Here is a 13,973-nt window from a genome sequence, read left to right on the forward strand (position 1 = left end):
AGATGCCTCAACATATAAAAGAGACACGTGCTCCACTATGTTCATCGCAGCCTTATTTATAATAGCCAGAAGCTGGAAAGAACCCAGATGCCCTTCAACAGAGGAATGGATACAGAAAATGTGGTACATCTACACAATGGAATATTACTCAGCTATCAAAAACAACGAGTTTATGAAATTCGTAGGCAAATGGTTGGAACTGGAAAATATCATCCTGAGTGAGCTAACCCAATCACAGAAAGACATACATGGTATGCACTCATTGATAAGTGGCTATTAGCCCAAAAGCTTGAATTACCCTAGATCCCTAGAACAAACGAAACTCAAGACGGATGATCAAAATGTGAATGCTTCACTCCTTCTTTAAATGAGGAAAAAGAATACCCTTGGCAGGGAAGGGAGAGGCAAAGATTAAAACAGAGACTGAAGGAACACCCATTCAGAGCCTGCCCCACATGTGGCCCATACATATACAGCCACCCAATTAGACAAGATGGATGAAGCAAAGAAGTGCAGACCGACAGGAGCCGGATGTAGATCGCTCCTGAGAGACACAGCCAGAATACAGCAAATATAGAGCCGAATGCCAGCAGCAAACCACTGAACTGAGAATAGGTCCCCTATTGAAGGAATCAGAGAAAGAACTGGAAGAGCTTGAAGGGGCTCGAGACCCCAAAAGTACAACAATGCCAAGCAACCAGAGCTTCCAGGGACTAAGCCACTACCTAAAGACTATACATGGACTGACCCTGGACTCTGACCCCATAGGTAGCAATGAATATCCTAGTAAGAGCACCAGTGGAAGGGGAAGCCCTGGGTCCTGCTAAGACTGAACCCCCAGTGAACTAGTCTATGGTGGGAGCGCGGCAATGGTGGGAGGGTTGGGAGGGGAACACCCATAAGGAAGGGGAGGGGGGAGGGGGATGTTTGCCCGGAAACCGGGAAAGGGAATAACACTCGAAATGTATATAAGAAATACTCAAGTTAATAAAAAAAAAAAAAAAAAAAAAGAGTTTTTGAGAGGCAGAAGAGATAGGAGTGAGGGGAGAAGAGAAGAACGACCCAGATCCGTGTGACTTTAAATAGCCACAGGTAGCTATGAATATCACATAAGGGGTGGATTATTACAGGACAATTTGTCCAACATGGGCAGTTTATATCAGTATCAATTAGCTCTGGGTTCTTTGGGCATTTTGTGGGTTGAAAATTTACTGATATAAATCTGACTGATAAATTAAAAAAAAATACTTATATGTATGTTTGTATACTAAAAAAAAAAGTAAAAGTTGTTCTCAATTTCAAAGTTCCCAAGTTTTAAATTAATGTCTCAAGGTTACATTATTTAAAAAAAATAAAACCTGTTAATTAAAAAAAAAAAAAAAAAAAAAAAAAAGAACTTCTTGGGGAATCACCAACCCTGACTCCAAGCAGTATTACAGAGCAAGAGTGATAAAAACTGTATGGTATTGGTAAAGAGACAGGCAGGCAGATCAGTGGAATAGAATTGAAGACCCAGAAATGAACCCACACACCTATGGTCACTTGATCTTTGACAAAGGAGCTAAAACCATCCAACGGAAAAAAGATAGCATTTTCAACAAATGGTGCTGGTTTAACTAGAGGTCAGCATATGGAAGAATGCAAATTGATCCATTCTTATCACCCTGTACAAAGCTCAAGTTCAAGTGGATCAAGGATCTCCACATAAAACCAGATACACTCAAACTAATAGAAGAAAAAGTGGGGAAGAGCCTCAAACACATGGGCACTGGGGAAAATTTCCTGAACAAAACACCAATGGCTTATGCTCTAAGATCAAGAATCGACAAATGGGACCTCATAAAAAAACTACAAAGCTTCTTTAAGGCAAAGAACACTGTCATTAGAACAAAATGGCAAGCAACAAATTGGGAATAGATTTTTATCAATCCTACATCCAATAGAGGACCAATATCCAAAATACACAAAGAACTCAAGAAGTTAGAATACAGAGAGCTAAATAACCCTATTACAAAACAGAGCTAAACACAGAATTCTTAGCTGAGGAATATCAAATGGCTGAGAAGTGCCTAAAGAAATGTTCAACATCTTTAGTCATCAAGGAAGCAAATCAAAACAACCTTGAGATTCTACCTCACACCAGTCAGAATGTCTAAGATCAAAAACTCAGGTGACAACAGATGCTGGCAAGGATGTGGAGAAAGAGGAACACTCCTTCATTGTTGGTGGGATTGCAAATTGGTACAACCATTCTGGAAATCAATCTGGAGGTTAGTCAGAAAACTGGACATTGCAGTATCTGAGGACCCAACTGTACCTCTCCTGAGCATATACCCAAATGATGATCTAACATACAACAAGGATATTGACCTATTCTCATTAGTTGACTAATGTCTCATTCAATCCCACGTGCTAAATGGACTCAGCAGCTTTTAGCAGGTCATTAATGTGAATTTTTTGAAGGGAACCTCTTTGAAATTTTCATCTCTTCCTCTGTCTCTCTCCAATACTTCAGAGTATGAAGAGGGAACACATATCCTTAACTACAGTGTCCTCATGGACACATCTACCCATTCTGACATAGGCATTTTGCCCATTCTCTCCCTTCCTATCCTTGTCTGCTTTTATGTTCACTTTTCGGCTATTAAATGGGAATATCTTCCTCTTGCTAAACACAGCCCAATCACTCCCCTGCTTTTTTTTTTTTTAAAGTTAATGAACATTCTTATCAAATAGCCAAAAGTTAACATAAGCAATAACATTTATAAAAGTCATATGTTCTAGAATAGCTGAACAAATTCTCAGGAAATAGTTGGAGGTGGGAGGGAACGCAGAGGGGCCTACATTTCAATAACATGAAGAAAGAACATGTGAAGACAGTTACATCAAATGTCAAGAGGACTGTTCTCGATGCCACTTCTTCATGTGACCTATTTTTAAGTTGCTATGTATATGGTCAATACAAATTTCTCTTGGAGAAGGCTGGTCACAGGCCTCTCAAGTTGGGTTTAAATGATAACATGAAGATGGTAAGATTTGAATTGGAAATTACTAAGCACTCTATTGCAAGGCCATTATGTGCAGTTTGCCAAGTACTTGGCTTGAAAATATACAAACACTTTCAGATTACAGGTGAGATCCATGAATCCCTGGATCGTGGATATCGTGATCACTGCAGTACTAATGCCCTATGAGGAGGAACATTATGTTTGGATTTCATTTCTGTTTACAATCCTGAGTTTGTAATTCTCTTTTTAACGTTACTGAAGTTGGAAGATCACTTCCTGGGACAACAGTTGTTTCTTTCATTTTCAATATTAGAGAATTATACATCAATTCCAATCTGTAAAATACCAATAGCTTTTGTAAGAGAGCCCATTTGCTTTAATTCCTTTGTTTTGGCTGGTATTATTTCTCCTTTATATGGAAGGAAAACTCAGATGCAAACTACTGACACCCCTCACAAGCTGTTTGTACATGACGTTACACAAAAGGCTTTATGAAGAAATGGTGGCTATATATTGAAAAGATGCATGATTTAGGGTTAAAGTGATACATTGCAGACTGAATACCCAGAACAAGCTTTCCATTTATTTTTTTTAACAGTTGAGCCTTTGAAATCATTTCAAGAACAAATAGTTCTAAATTACATAAGTAGGGGTGTTCTTATCTAAATACATTAAATGGGTCCTCGTGAACTTCAGTTCTTCCGTCCAAAAATATTACTAATTCAAAGTACTCAGAATGGTGGAATAGTGAGTGCTTCCTATGAGCTTCTTACCAGTCACCCTGTCAAACAAACAAACAAACAAACAAAAAACTTCATTAATGTGGTGTTTGTTTGTTTGATTTTCTGAGAGTAGATGTGTGCATGTGAATACAGGTGAGTCTTGTAGACCAGATGAGGCATCCTGATTTTCTGACATTAAAATGGTAAACAGTTGTGAGACCCATAATCTAGGTTCTGGGAACCAAACATGGTTCTATTGGAAGAGACCAATTGAGACATCCCTCTAGCCCCAAAACAGGATTCCTTTGAGTCAGTTTTTCATTTTCCAGTGTTAACCACTTCACTGAGCAGGACTTTCTATGTTCTTTATTAATTATTTACTAGCCCACTATGTGTTTTATATGCTATGCAATAATGTGACTTCATGGGTTTTGGATAAGAAAAACTATTATTTTATCCTACTACATAGAATTCTTCTTTTAATAGAAATTTACAGTTAGATTTTTAAAAAAATAATCCTTTAAGAATTTCTACCAATGTATTTGGATCATGAACATCCACTCCCCCAATTCCTTTCTCAGTCAACATCAGTTCCCTATATACAACATTTTCTCCTCTTTTTCCCCCTTAAATCCATAAAATTTATTTGCATTGTCCATTCCTAGCAGTTCTTTTTTTTTTCTTTTTACTTTTTTTCAGAGCTGGGGACCGAACCCAGGGCCTTGCACTTGCTAGGCAAGCCCTCTACCACTGAGCTAAATCCCCAACCCCCATTCCTAGCAGTTCTAAACTTGTGGGCTGTGATCCCTTTGGGGGTCAAATGATCCTATCACAGGGATCATATATCATATAAATCAGATATTTTTGTTAGAATTTCTAACAGTAGTAAAAATAAGAGTTATGAAGTAGCAATAAAAATAATTTTGAGTTCTCTGCACCCAAATCCCGTGGGAGGGAGAGCTGAACCTTCAGAGAGGCAGACAAGCCTGGGAAACCAGAAGAGATTGCTCTCTGTACATACATCTCGGACGCCAGAGGAAAACACCAAAGGCCATCTGGAACCCTGGTGCACTGAAGCTCCAGGAAGGGGCGGCACAGGTCTTCCTGGTTGCTGCCGCCGCAGAGAGCCCTTGGGCAGCACCCCGCGAGCAAACTTGAGCCTCGGGACCACAGGTAAGACCAACTTGTCTGCTGCAAGAGAGCTGCCTGGTGAGATCGGGACACACAGAGGCAGAGTTCATCTAGGACCGGGCACTTCCTGTGTTTGCCGGAGGTCCCACGCCCGCGGATCCCGGCCCGCAGCAGCTCTCTGCTCCCAGACCCTGTGGGAAAGAGACCTCACCGCCTGGTCAGGTGGGCACTCCTGAGGCTGCAGAGCGGAAGAGACCACCAACACTGCCCACCCCTGCCCACATCTTTGGCCCAAGAGGAAACTGTATAAGGCCTCTGGGCTCCCGTGGGGGAGGGCCCAGGAGCGGCAGGACCCCTGCCTGAGACACTGCCGGAACCTGAGGGAAACAGACCGGATAAACAGTTCTCTGCACCCAAATCCCGTGGGAGGGAGAGCTGAACCTTCAGAGAGGCAGACAAGCCTGGGAAATCAGAAGAGACTGCTCTCTGTACATACATCTCGGACGCCAGAGGAAAACACCAAAGGCAATCTGGAACCCTGGTGCACTGAAGCTCCCGGAAGGAGCGGCACAGGTCTTCCTGGTTGCTGCCGCCGCAGAGAGCTCTTGGGCAGCACCCCGCCTGGTGAACTCAAGACACAGGCCCACAGGAACAGCTGAAGACCCGTAGAGAGGAAAAACTACACACCCGAAAGCAGAACACTCTGTCCCCATAACTGACTGAAAGAGAGGAAAACAGGTCTACAGCACTCCTGACACACAGGCTTATAGGACAGTCTAGCCACTGTCAGAAATAGCAAAACAAAGTAACACTAGAGATAATCTGATGGCGAGAGGCAAGCGCAGGAACCCAAGCAACAGAAACCAAGACTACAAGGCATCATCGGAGCCCAATTCTCCCACCAAAACAAACATGGAATGTCCAAACACACCAGAAAAGCAAGATCTAGTTTCAAAATCATATTTGATCATGATGCTGGAGCAAGAAAGACGTGAAGAACTCCCTTAGAGAACAAGTAGAAGCCTACAGAGAGGAATCGCAAAAATCCCTGAAAGAATTCCAGGAAAACACAATCAAACAGTTGAAGGAATTAAAAATGTAAATAGAAGCAATCAAGAAAGAACACATGGAAACAACCCTGGATATAGAAAACCAAAGGAAGAGACAAGGAGCCGTAGATACAAGCATCACCAACAGAATACAAGAGATGGAAGAGAGAATCTCAGGAGCAGAAGATTCCATAGAAATCATTGACTCAACTGTCAAAGATAATGTAAAGCGGAAAAAGCTACTGGTCCAAAACATACAGGAAATCCAGGACTCAATGAGAAGATCAAACCTAAGGATAATAGGTATAGAAGAGAGTGAAGACTCCCAGCTCAAAGGACCAGTAAATATCTTCAACAAAATCATAGAAGAAAACTTCCCTAACCTAAAAAAAGAGATACCCATAGGCATACAAGAAGCCTACAGAACTCCAAATAGATTGGACCAGAAAAGAAACACCTCCCGTCACATAATAGTCAAAACACCAAACGCACAAAATAAAGAAAGAATATTAAAAGCAGTAAGAGAAAAGGTCAAGTAACATATAAAGGCAGACCTATCAGAATCACACCAGACTTCTCGCCAGAAACTATGAAGGCCAGAAGATCCTGGACTGATGTCATACAGACCCTAAGAGAACACAAATGCCAGCCCAGGTTACTGTATCCTGCAAAACTCTCAATTAACATAGACGGAGAAACCAAGATATTCCATGACAAAACCAAATTTACACAATATCGTTCTACAAATCCAGCACTACAAAGGATAATAAATGGTAAAGCCCAACATAAGGAGGCAAGCTATACCCTAGAAGAAGCAAGAAACTAATCAACTTGGCAACAAACAAAGAGAATGAAAGCAAACAAACATAACCTCACATCCAAATATGAAAATAACGGGAAGCAATAATCACTATTCCTTAATATCTCTCAACATCAATGGCCTTAACTCCCCAATAAAAAGACATAGATTAACAAACTGGATACGCAACGAGGACCCTGCATTCTGCTGCCTACAGGAAACACAACTCAGAGACAAAGACAGACATTACCTCAGAGTGAAAGGCTGGAAAACAATTTTCCAAGCAAATGGTCAGAAGAAGCAAGCTGGAGTAGCCAATCTAATATCAAATAAAATCAATTTTCAACTAAAAGTCATCAAAAAAGATAAGGAAGGACACTTCATATTCATCAAAGGAAAAATCCACCAAGATGAACTCTCAATCCTAAATATCTATGCCCCAAATACAAGGGCACCTACATATGAAAAAGAAACCTTACTAAAGCTCAAAACACACATTGCACCTCACACAATAATAGTGGGAGATTTCAACACCCCACTCTCATCACTGGACAGATCATGGAAACAGAAATTAAACAGAGATGTAGACAGACTAAGAGAAGTCATGAGCCAAAAGGACTTAACAGATATTTATAGAACATTCTATCCTAAAGCAAAAGGATATACCTTCTTCTCAGCTCCTCATGGTACTTTCTCCAAAATTGACCATATAATTGGTCAAAAAACGGGCCTCAACAGGTACAGAAAGATAGAAATAATCCCATGCGTGCTATCGGACCACCACGGCCTAAAACTGGTCTTCAATAACAATCAAGGAAGAATGCCCACATATACTTGGAAATTGAACAATGCTCTACTCAATGATAACCTGGTCAAGGAAGAAATAAAGAAAGAAATTAAAAACTTTTTAGAATTTAATGAAAATGAAGGTAGAACACACCCAAACTTATGGGACACAATGAAAGCTGTGCTAAGAGGAAAACTCATAGCGCTGAGTGCCTGCAGAAAGAAACAGGAAAGAACATATGTCAGCAGCTTGACAGCACACCTAAAAGCTCTAGAACAAAAAGAAGCAAATACACCCAGGAGGAGTAGAAGGCAGGAAATAATCAAACTCAGAGCTGAAATCAACCAGGTAGAAACAAAAAGGAACATAGAAAGAATCAACAGAACCAAAAGTTGGTTCTTTGAGAAAATCAACAAGATAGATAAACCCTTAGCCAGACTAACGAGAGGACACAGAGTGTGTGTCCAAATTAACAAAATCACAAATGAAAAGGGAGACATAACTACAGATTCAGAGGAAATTCAAAAAATCATCAGATCTTACTATAAAAGCCTATATTCAACAAAACTTGAAAAATTGCTGGAAATGGACAATTTCCTAGACAGATACCAGGTACCAAAGCTAAATCAGGAACAGATAAACCAGTTAAACAACCTCATAACTCCTAAGGAAATAGAAGCAGTCATTAAAGGTCTCCCAACCAAAAAGAGCCCAGGTCCAGACGGGTTTAGTGCAGAATTCTACCAAACCTTCAGAGAAGACCTCATACCAATATTATCCAAACTATTCCACAAAATTGAAACAGATGGATCACTACCGAATACCTTCTACGAAGCCACAATTACTCTTATACCTAAACCACACAAAGACACAACAAAGAAAGAGAACTTCAGACCAATTTCCCTTATGAATATCGACGCAAAAATACTCAACAAAATTCTGGCAAACCGAATCCAAGAGCATATCAAAACAATCATCCACCATGACCAAGTAGGCTTCATCCCAGGCATGCAGGGATGGTTTAATATATGGAAAACCATCAACGTGATCCATTATATAAACAAACTGAAAGAACAAAACCACATGATCATTTCATTAGACGCTGAGAAAGCATTTGACAAAATTCAACACCCCTTCATGATAAAAGTCCTGGAAAGAATAGGAATTCAAGGCCCATACCTGAACATAGTAAAAGCCATATACAGCAAACCAGTTGCTAACATTAAACTAAATGGATATTGGTACAGAGACAGACAGATAGACCAATGGAATAGAATTCAAGACCCAGAAATGAACCCACACACCTATGGTCACTTGATTTTTGACAAAGGAGCCAAAACCATCAAACGGAAAAAAAGATAGCATTTTCAGCAAATGGTGCTGGTTCAACTGGAGGTCAACATGTAGAAGAATGCAGATCGATCCATGCTTATCACCCTGTACAAAGCTTAAGTCCAAGTGGATCAAGGATCTCCACATCAAACCAGACACACTCAAACTAATAGAAGAAAAACTAGGGAAGCATCTGGAACACATGGGCACTGGAAAAAATTTCCTGAACAAAACACCAATGGCTTACGCTCTAAGATCAAGAATCGACAAATGGGATCTCATAAAACTGCAAAGCTTCTGTAAGGCAAAGGACACTGTGGTTAGGACAAAACGGCAACCAACAGATTGGGAAAAGATCTTTACCAATCCTACAACAGATAGAGGCCTTATATCCAAAATATACAAAGAACTCAAGAAGTTAGACCGCAGAGAAACAAATAACCCTATTAAAAAATGGGGTTCAGAGCTAAACAAAGAATTCACAGCTGAGGAATGCCGAATGGCTGAGAAACACCTAAAGAAATGTTCAACATCTTTAGTCATAAGGGAAATGCAAATCAAAACAACCCTGAGATTTCACCTCACACCAGTGAGAATGGCTATGATCAAAAACTCAGGGGACAACAGATGCTGGAGAGGATGTGGAGAAAGAGGAACACTCCTCCATTGTTGGTGGGATTGCAAACTGGTACAACCATTCTGGAAATCAGTCTGGAGGTTCCTCAGAAAATTGGACATTGAACTGCCTGAGGATCCAGCTATACCTCTCTTGGGCATATACCCAAAAGATGCCCCAACATAAAAAAGACACGTGCTCCACTATGTTCATTGCAGCCTTATTTATAATAGCCAGAAGCTGGAAAGAACCCAGATGCCCTTCAACAGAGGAATGGATACAGAAAAAGTGGTACATCTACACAATGGAATATTACTCAGCTATCAAAAACAACGACTTTATGAAATTCGTAGGCAAATGGTTGGAACTGGAAAATATCATCCTGAGTGAGCTAACCCAATCACAGAAAGACATACATGGTATGCACTCATTGATAAGTGGCTATTAGCCCAAATGCTTGAATTACCCTAGATACCTAGAACAAATGAAACTCAAGATGGATGATCAAAATGTGAATGGTTCACTCCTTCTTTAAAAGGGGAACAAGAATACCCTTGGCAGGGAAGAGAGAGGCAAAGATTAAAACAGAGACTGAAGGAACACCCATTCAGAGCCTGCCCCACATGTGGCCCATACATATACAGCCACCCAATTAGACAAGATAGATGAAGCAAAGAAGTGCAGACCGACAGGAGCCGGATGTAGATCGCTCCTGAGAGACACAGCCAGAATACAGCAAATACAGAGGCGAATGCCAGCAGCAAACCACTGAACTGAGAATAGGACCCCCGTTGAAGGAATCAGAGAAAGAACTGGAAGAGCTTGAAGGGGCTTGAGACCCCATATGTACAACAATGCTAAGCAACCAGAGCTTCCAGGGCCTAAGCCACTACCTAAAGACTATACATGGACTGACCCTGGACTCTGACCCCATAGGTAGCAATGAATATCCTAGTAAGAGCACCAGTGGAAGGAGAAGCCCTGGGTCCTGCTAAGACTGAACCCCCAGTGAACTAGACTGTTGGGGGGAGGGCGGCAATGGGGGGAGGGTTGGGAGGGGAACACCCATAAGGAAGGGGAGGCGGTATTGGTATGTTTGCCCGGATACCGGGAAAGGGAATAACACTCGAAATGTATATAAGAAATACTCAAGTTAATAAAAAAAATGGGGTACAAAGCTAACCAGATTTCTCTACAGAGGAATCTTGAATGACTGCAAAACACATAAAGAATTGTTCAATGTCTTTGGTAATCAATAAAATGCACATCCCAATGAAAAAATAATAATTTTATGTTTGAGGGTCAACCACTACATGAGGAACTGTATTAAAGGGCTGAAGCACTAGAAGTTTGAGAACAATTATTGCCAAATACTGTTAGTTGTGTGACCTTCCATTGGAGTTTGGTCAACAAACCAGAGGCCACATCCTTAAACAAATCTGACTCTCCTGCTACCACCATTTCAATTGCCAGTAGCTCCTTAGCTTAGCAATAAGGCTTTGTGCCTGCCTCCCCTTCAGCCTTTTTCAGCAGCAAGTGAGAACCCATTTCTTTTTGATTCACATAATAATAAGCAGAATAGCATCACTAGGTCAGTTTTCTCTAGCATTGATGTACATGGTAACCATATAGAGACAAGACCTCTTGGATATGATTTAGTGGTAGAGATTATGGCTTTATGAGTTCTGTGAACATAATGTCTGGGCATGTTCCTTGGATCTGTGTCTCCTGTGACCTGTCTTGCCATCAGTCTTCAATGATACACTGAGAGAATTTGGGGCAACTTCCAGGACCTTCCGGAAAACAAGTTTCATTGATTTTTTTTTATACGACTCATTTCCACATTTGTCTTGATCACAAATATCAGGCAGTTCAAATATAGATGGAAAATGAAGCAAATATTTAGTCATGAAAACACGATTAATGTGATTTTAAAAGAAATTAAGTATTTAGGAACATACAGAGTGGTTTGAAATTTAGGAAGAAAATATACAGAATATACATGCATTATTCTCATGTTTATCACAGCTCAGTGCAGTGGCCTGGGAATTTTTCTGTGTCCATTTTGCTGAATAGATAAGGGGACACATTTTTAAAGGGGAAGGGCTAGGTTTTACACCGAGATTGTCTATCTATCAATGCTTCCATTTCTGTGCATTTGGAAGTGCATTTCTTTGCATTCCTAGAAGTGGCAATTGGAGTCCCCAAACATGTGTTTTTTTAAATGCATGGCAGTCTTGTTTCATCTATTTGCTACTCAGTTGGCTAGTTGTTGAAGTTGTTAATTATCTTAACAAATAACTTGATTGTTTCAGACACAAATCTATAGTTAGAAGAGCTGTAAGTGAAATGGATATAAAACCAGGGAGACAGGAGAGGATGTGAACATAGTATAATTCTCAAACTTTGAAGCATCACTTCCCTCTTCACTCAGATATCTCAATTGTTGGCTGTGGCATTTGGTCCTCTCAGATGTGGTCATGTAGAGTATGCATAGTGAGTTGAATGTTTCACTTTATTATACCACTCTTTTCATAATTAATATGGAACATATCTTACACACAAGACTTGGTGTGGAACATGTTCCTATATCCCGTGGCACCCCTTCTGGCCATTGCTTAGCTCAGCAATGCTGCTCACCATACTTGGAGGGCAAAATTAAAATAACACCAAGCATTCACAGCACCCATTATAGAAGTAACACGCAGAAGCCCAAATCCTACTTCCCTGTTCACTTCTTTGCCACTGGAGTCTATTAATTTGGCTGATTAGATTCTGAACATGTGCACCCATGTTTCTGAGGAAAAAAAAATACATGGAAAGAATTTGTAGCCCTTTTAAAGAAAACATTCCACTTATTGATTCACTAAAAGACTCCTTTTCCCAGAACACTTTCCCATGTTTGTTCTAAGAGAAAAACGTGGTACAAAGACTTCAGGCAGAAATTAGAGAAAAATATGCTTCCATTGGGACCCATTGCCTATGCATTTGAATAATTCTGAAATGGGGAGGAAGTGCTCATTATTACCCTAATTCACAAGTGTTATGTTTTTCCCTTCAAGGTTATGACAAGAGCTGATCTTCTGAGTCATGGAACAGGAGTCTCGGTGTCAGGAAGAAGCTCTCGTAGGCTTAAGGCTTCAAGTCCATAGGGTGGATGCAGAAAAAAATGTATACTTGATATATGGAAATACTTGGAAAATTCTGGCCATAGGTAATATGCAGCAGAACCAAACATGATCTCTATTCTAGGAACATTCTACATAGTTGGAAACATATAACTTGGTGCTGTCTACAGAAATCCCTATAGCTAGTTATCATTATCTTAATTTGAATATGAAGAAAATATGATTGGAGCACAAATATGGTAACTGATTATATTTTTTCAACTTCCGAAAAACATTTCGGTCTCTCTGACCCAACTAACCATAAAGTTTATTTGCCCCTAAGTTCCATTTTAGTTTTTCCATTTATATACTTCTACTCTGCAAGTGCTTAGTCTATTTAGATTAGTACTCCCCTCCACCCATCATTAAATTTGGTTAGCTTTCTGCTACTAAATCAAATTACAGAGGAAATCAACTTAATATACAAAAAAAGGCCTATTGTCACTCAGTTTGGACATTCAGTTCATTTTCATGTGTCATCCTTGTTTTGGAGTCTTCCAGGTGGTACGATGTAGTGAATAAAATTACACAAATCATGACCAGGAAGTGAAAGAAAAGAGGAGGAGGCCAGGTGGGTGGTGTCACACATTTCCATTCAACAAAATTGTCTTCAGAGGCCAAGAAGAATCCATAACATTTCTCTGGCACCACTGGGGGCTGCCTTAGTTTCCTTTCCATTGCTATGATAACATAATGAAGAGAAACAAGATAGGGAGGGAAAAGTTCATTGGCTAACTTTTAAGATTCCATCATTGAGGAAAATAAAGGCAGGAAATCAAGAAGTAACCTGGAAGCAGGAACAGAAAGCACAGATCATGGAGGAAGGTTGCTTACTGGTTTGTTCTCCATGGTTCAAAAAGCTTGTTTTTTGTTTTGTTTTGTTTTTAATATACCGCAGGAATGCTGGGCCAGGGATGGCAACATCTTCAGTGGGCTGGGCCATCCCACATTAATCATTAATAAAGAATAAGTTCCAAACATACATGGTATGTACTCACTGATAAGTGGATATTAGCCCAAAAGCTCGGATTACCTAAAACACAATCCACAGAGCATATGAAGCTCAAGAAGAAGGACGACTGAAGTGCAGATGCTCCATCCTTCTTAAAAGGGAAAACAAAAATATTCATAGGAGGGAATATGGAGACAAAGTCTGGAGCAGAGACAGAAGGAATGGCCATTCAGAGCCTGCCCCATCTGGGGATCCAGCCCATATACATGCAGCCACCAAACCCAGACAATATTGATGAAGCTAAGAAGTGCATGCTGACAGGAGCCTGATATAGGTGTCTCCTGAGAGGCTCTGCCAGAGCGTGACAAATACAGAGGCAAATGCTTGTTGCCAACCATTGAACTGAGAAC

The 13,973-nt window shown here is 40.4% G+C and overlaps 1 long non-coding RNA gene across 1 annotated transcript in view; it reads right to left on the reverse strand.

The window, feature by feature from the left end:
• Positions 1 to 1,313: 1,313 nt before the first annotated feature.
• Positions 1,314 to 13,973, reverse strand: part of LOC120103504 (uncharacterized) — a 25,692-nt gene continuing 13,032 nt past the window's right edge. The window contains exon 3 of the long non-coding RNA XR_005505758.2: positions 1,314 to 3,789. This is a non-coding gene — a long non-coding RNA (uncharacterized LOC120103504). The remainder of the gene's footprint in view (positions 3,790 to 13,973) is intronic.

This window comes from Rattus norvegicus, chromosome 6, assembly GCF_036323735.1.
Source record: "Rattus norvegicus strain BN/NHsdMcwi chromosome 6, GRCr8, whole genome shotgun sequence".
Taxonomy (NCBI): domain Eukaryota; kingdom Metazoa; phylum Chordata; class Mammalia; order Rodentia; family Muridae; genus Rattus; species Rattus norvegicus.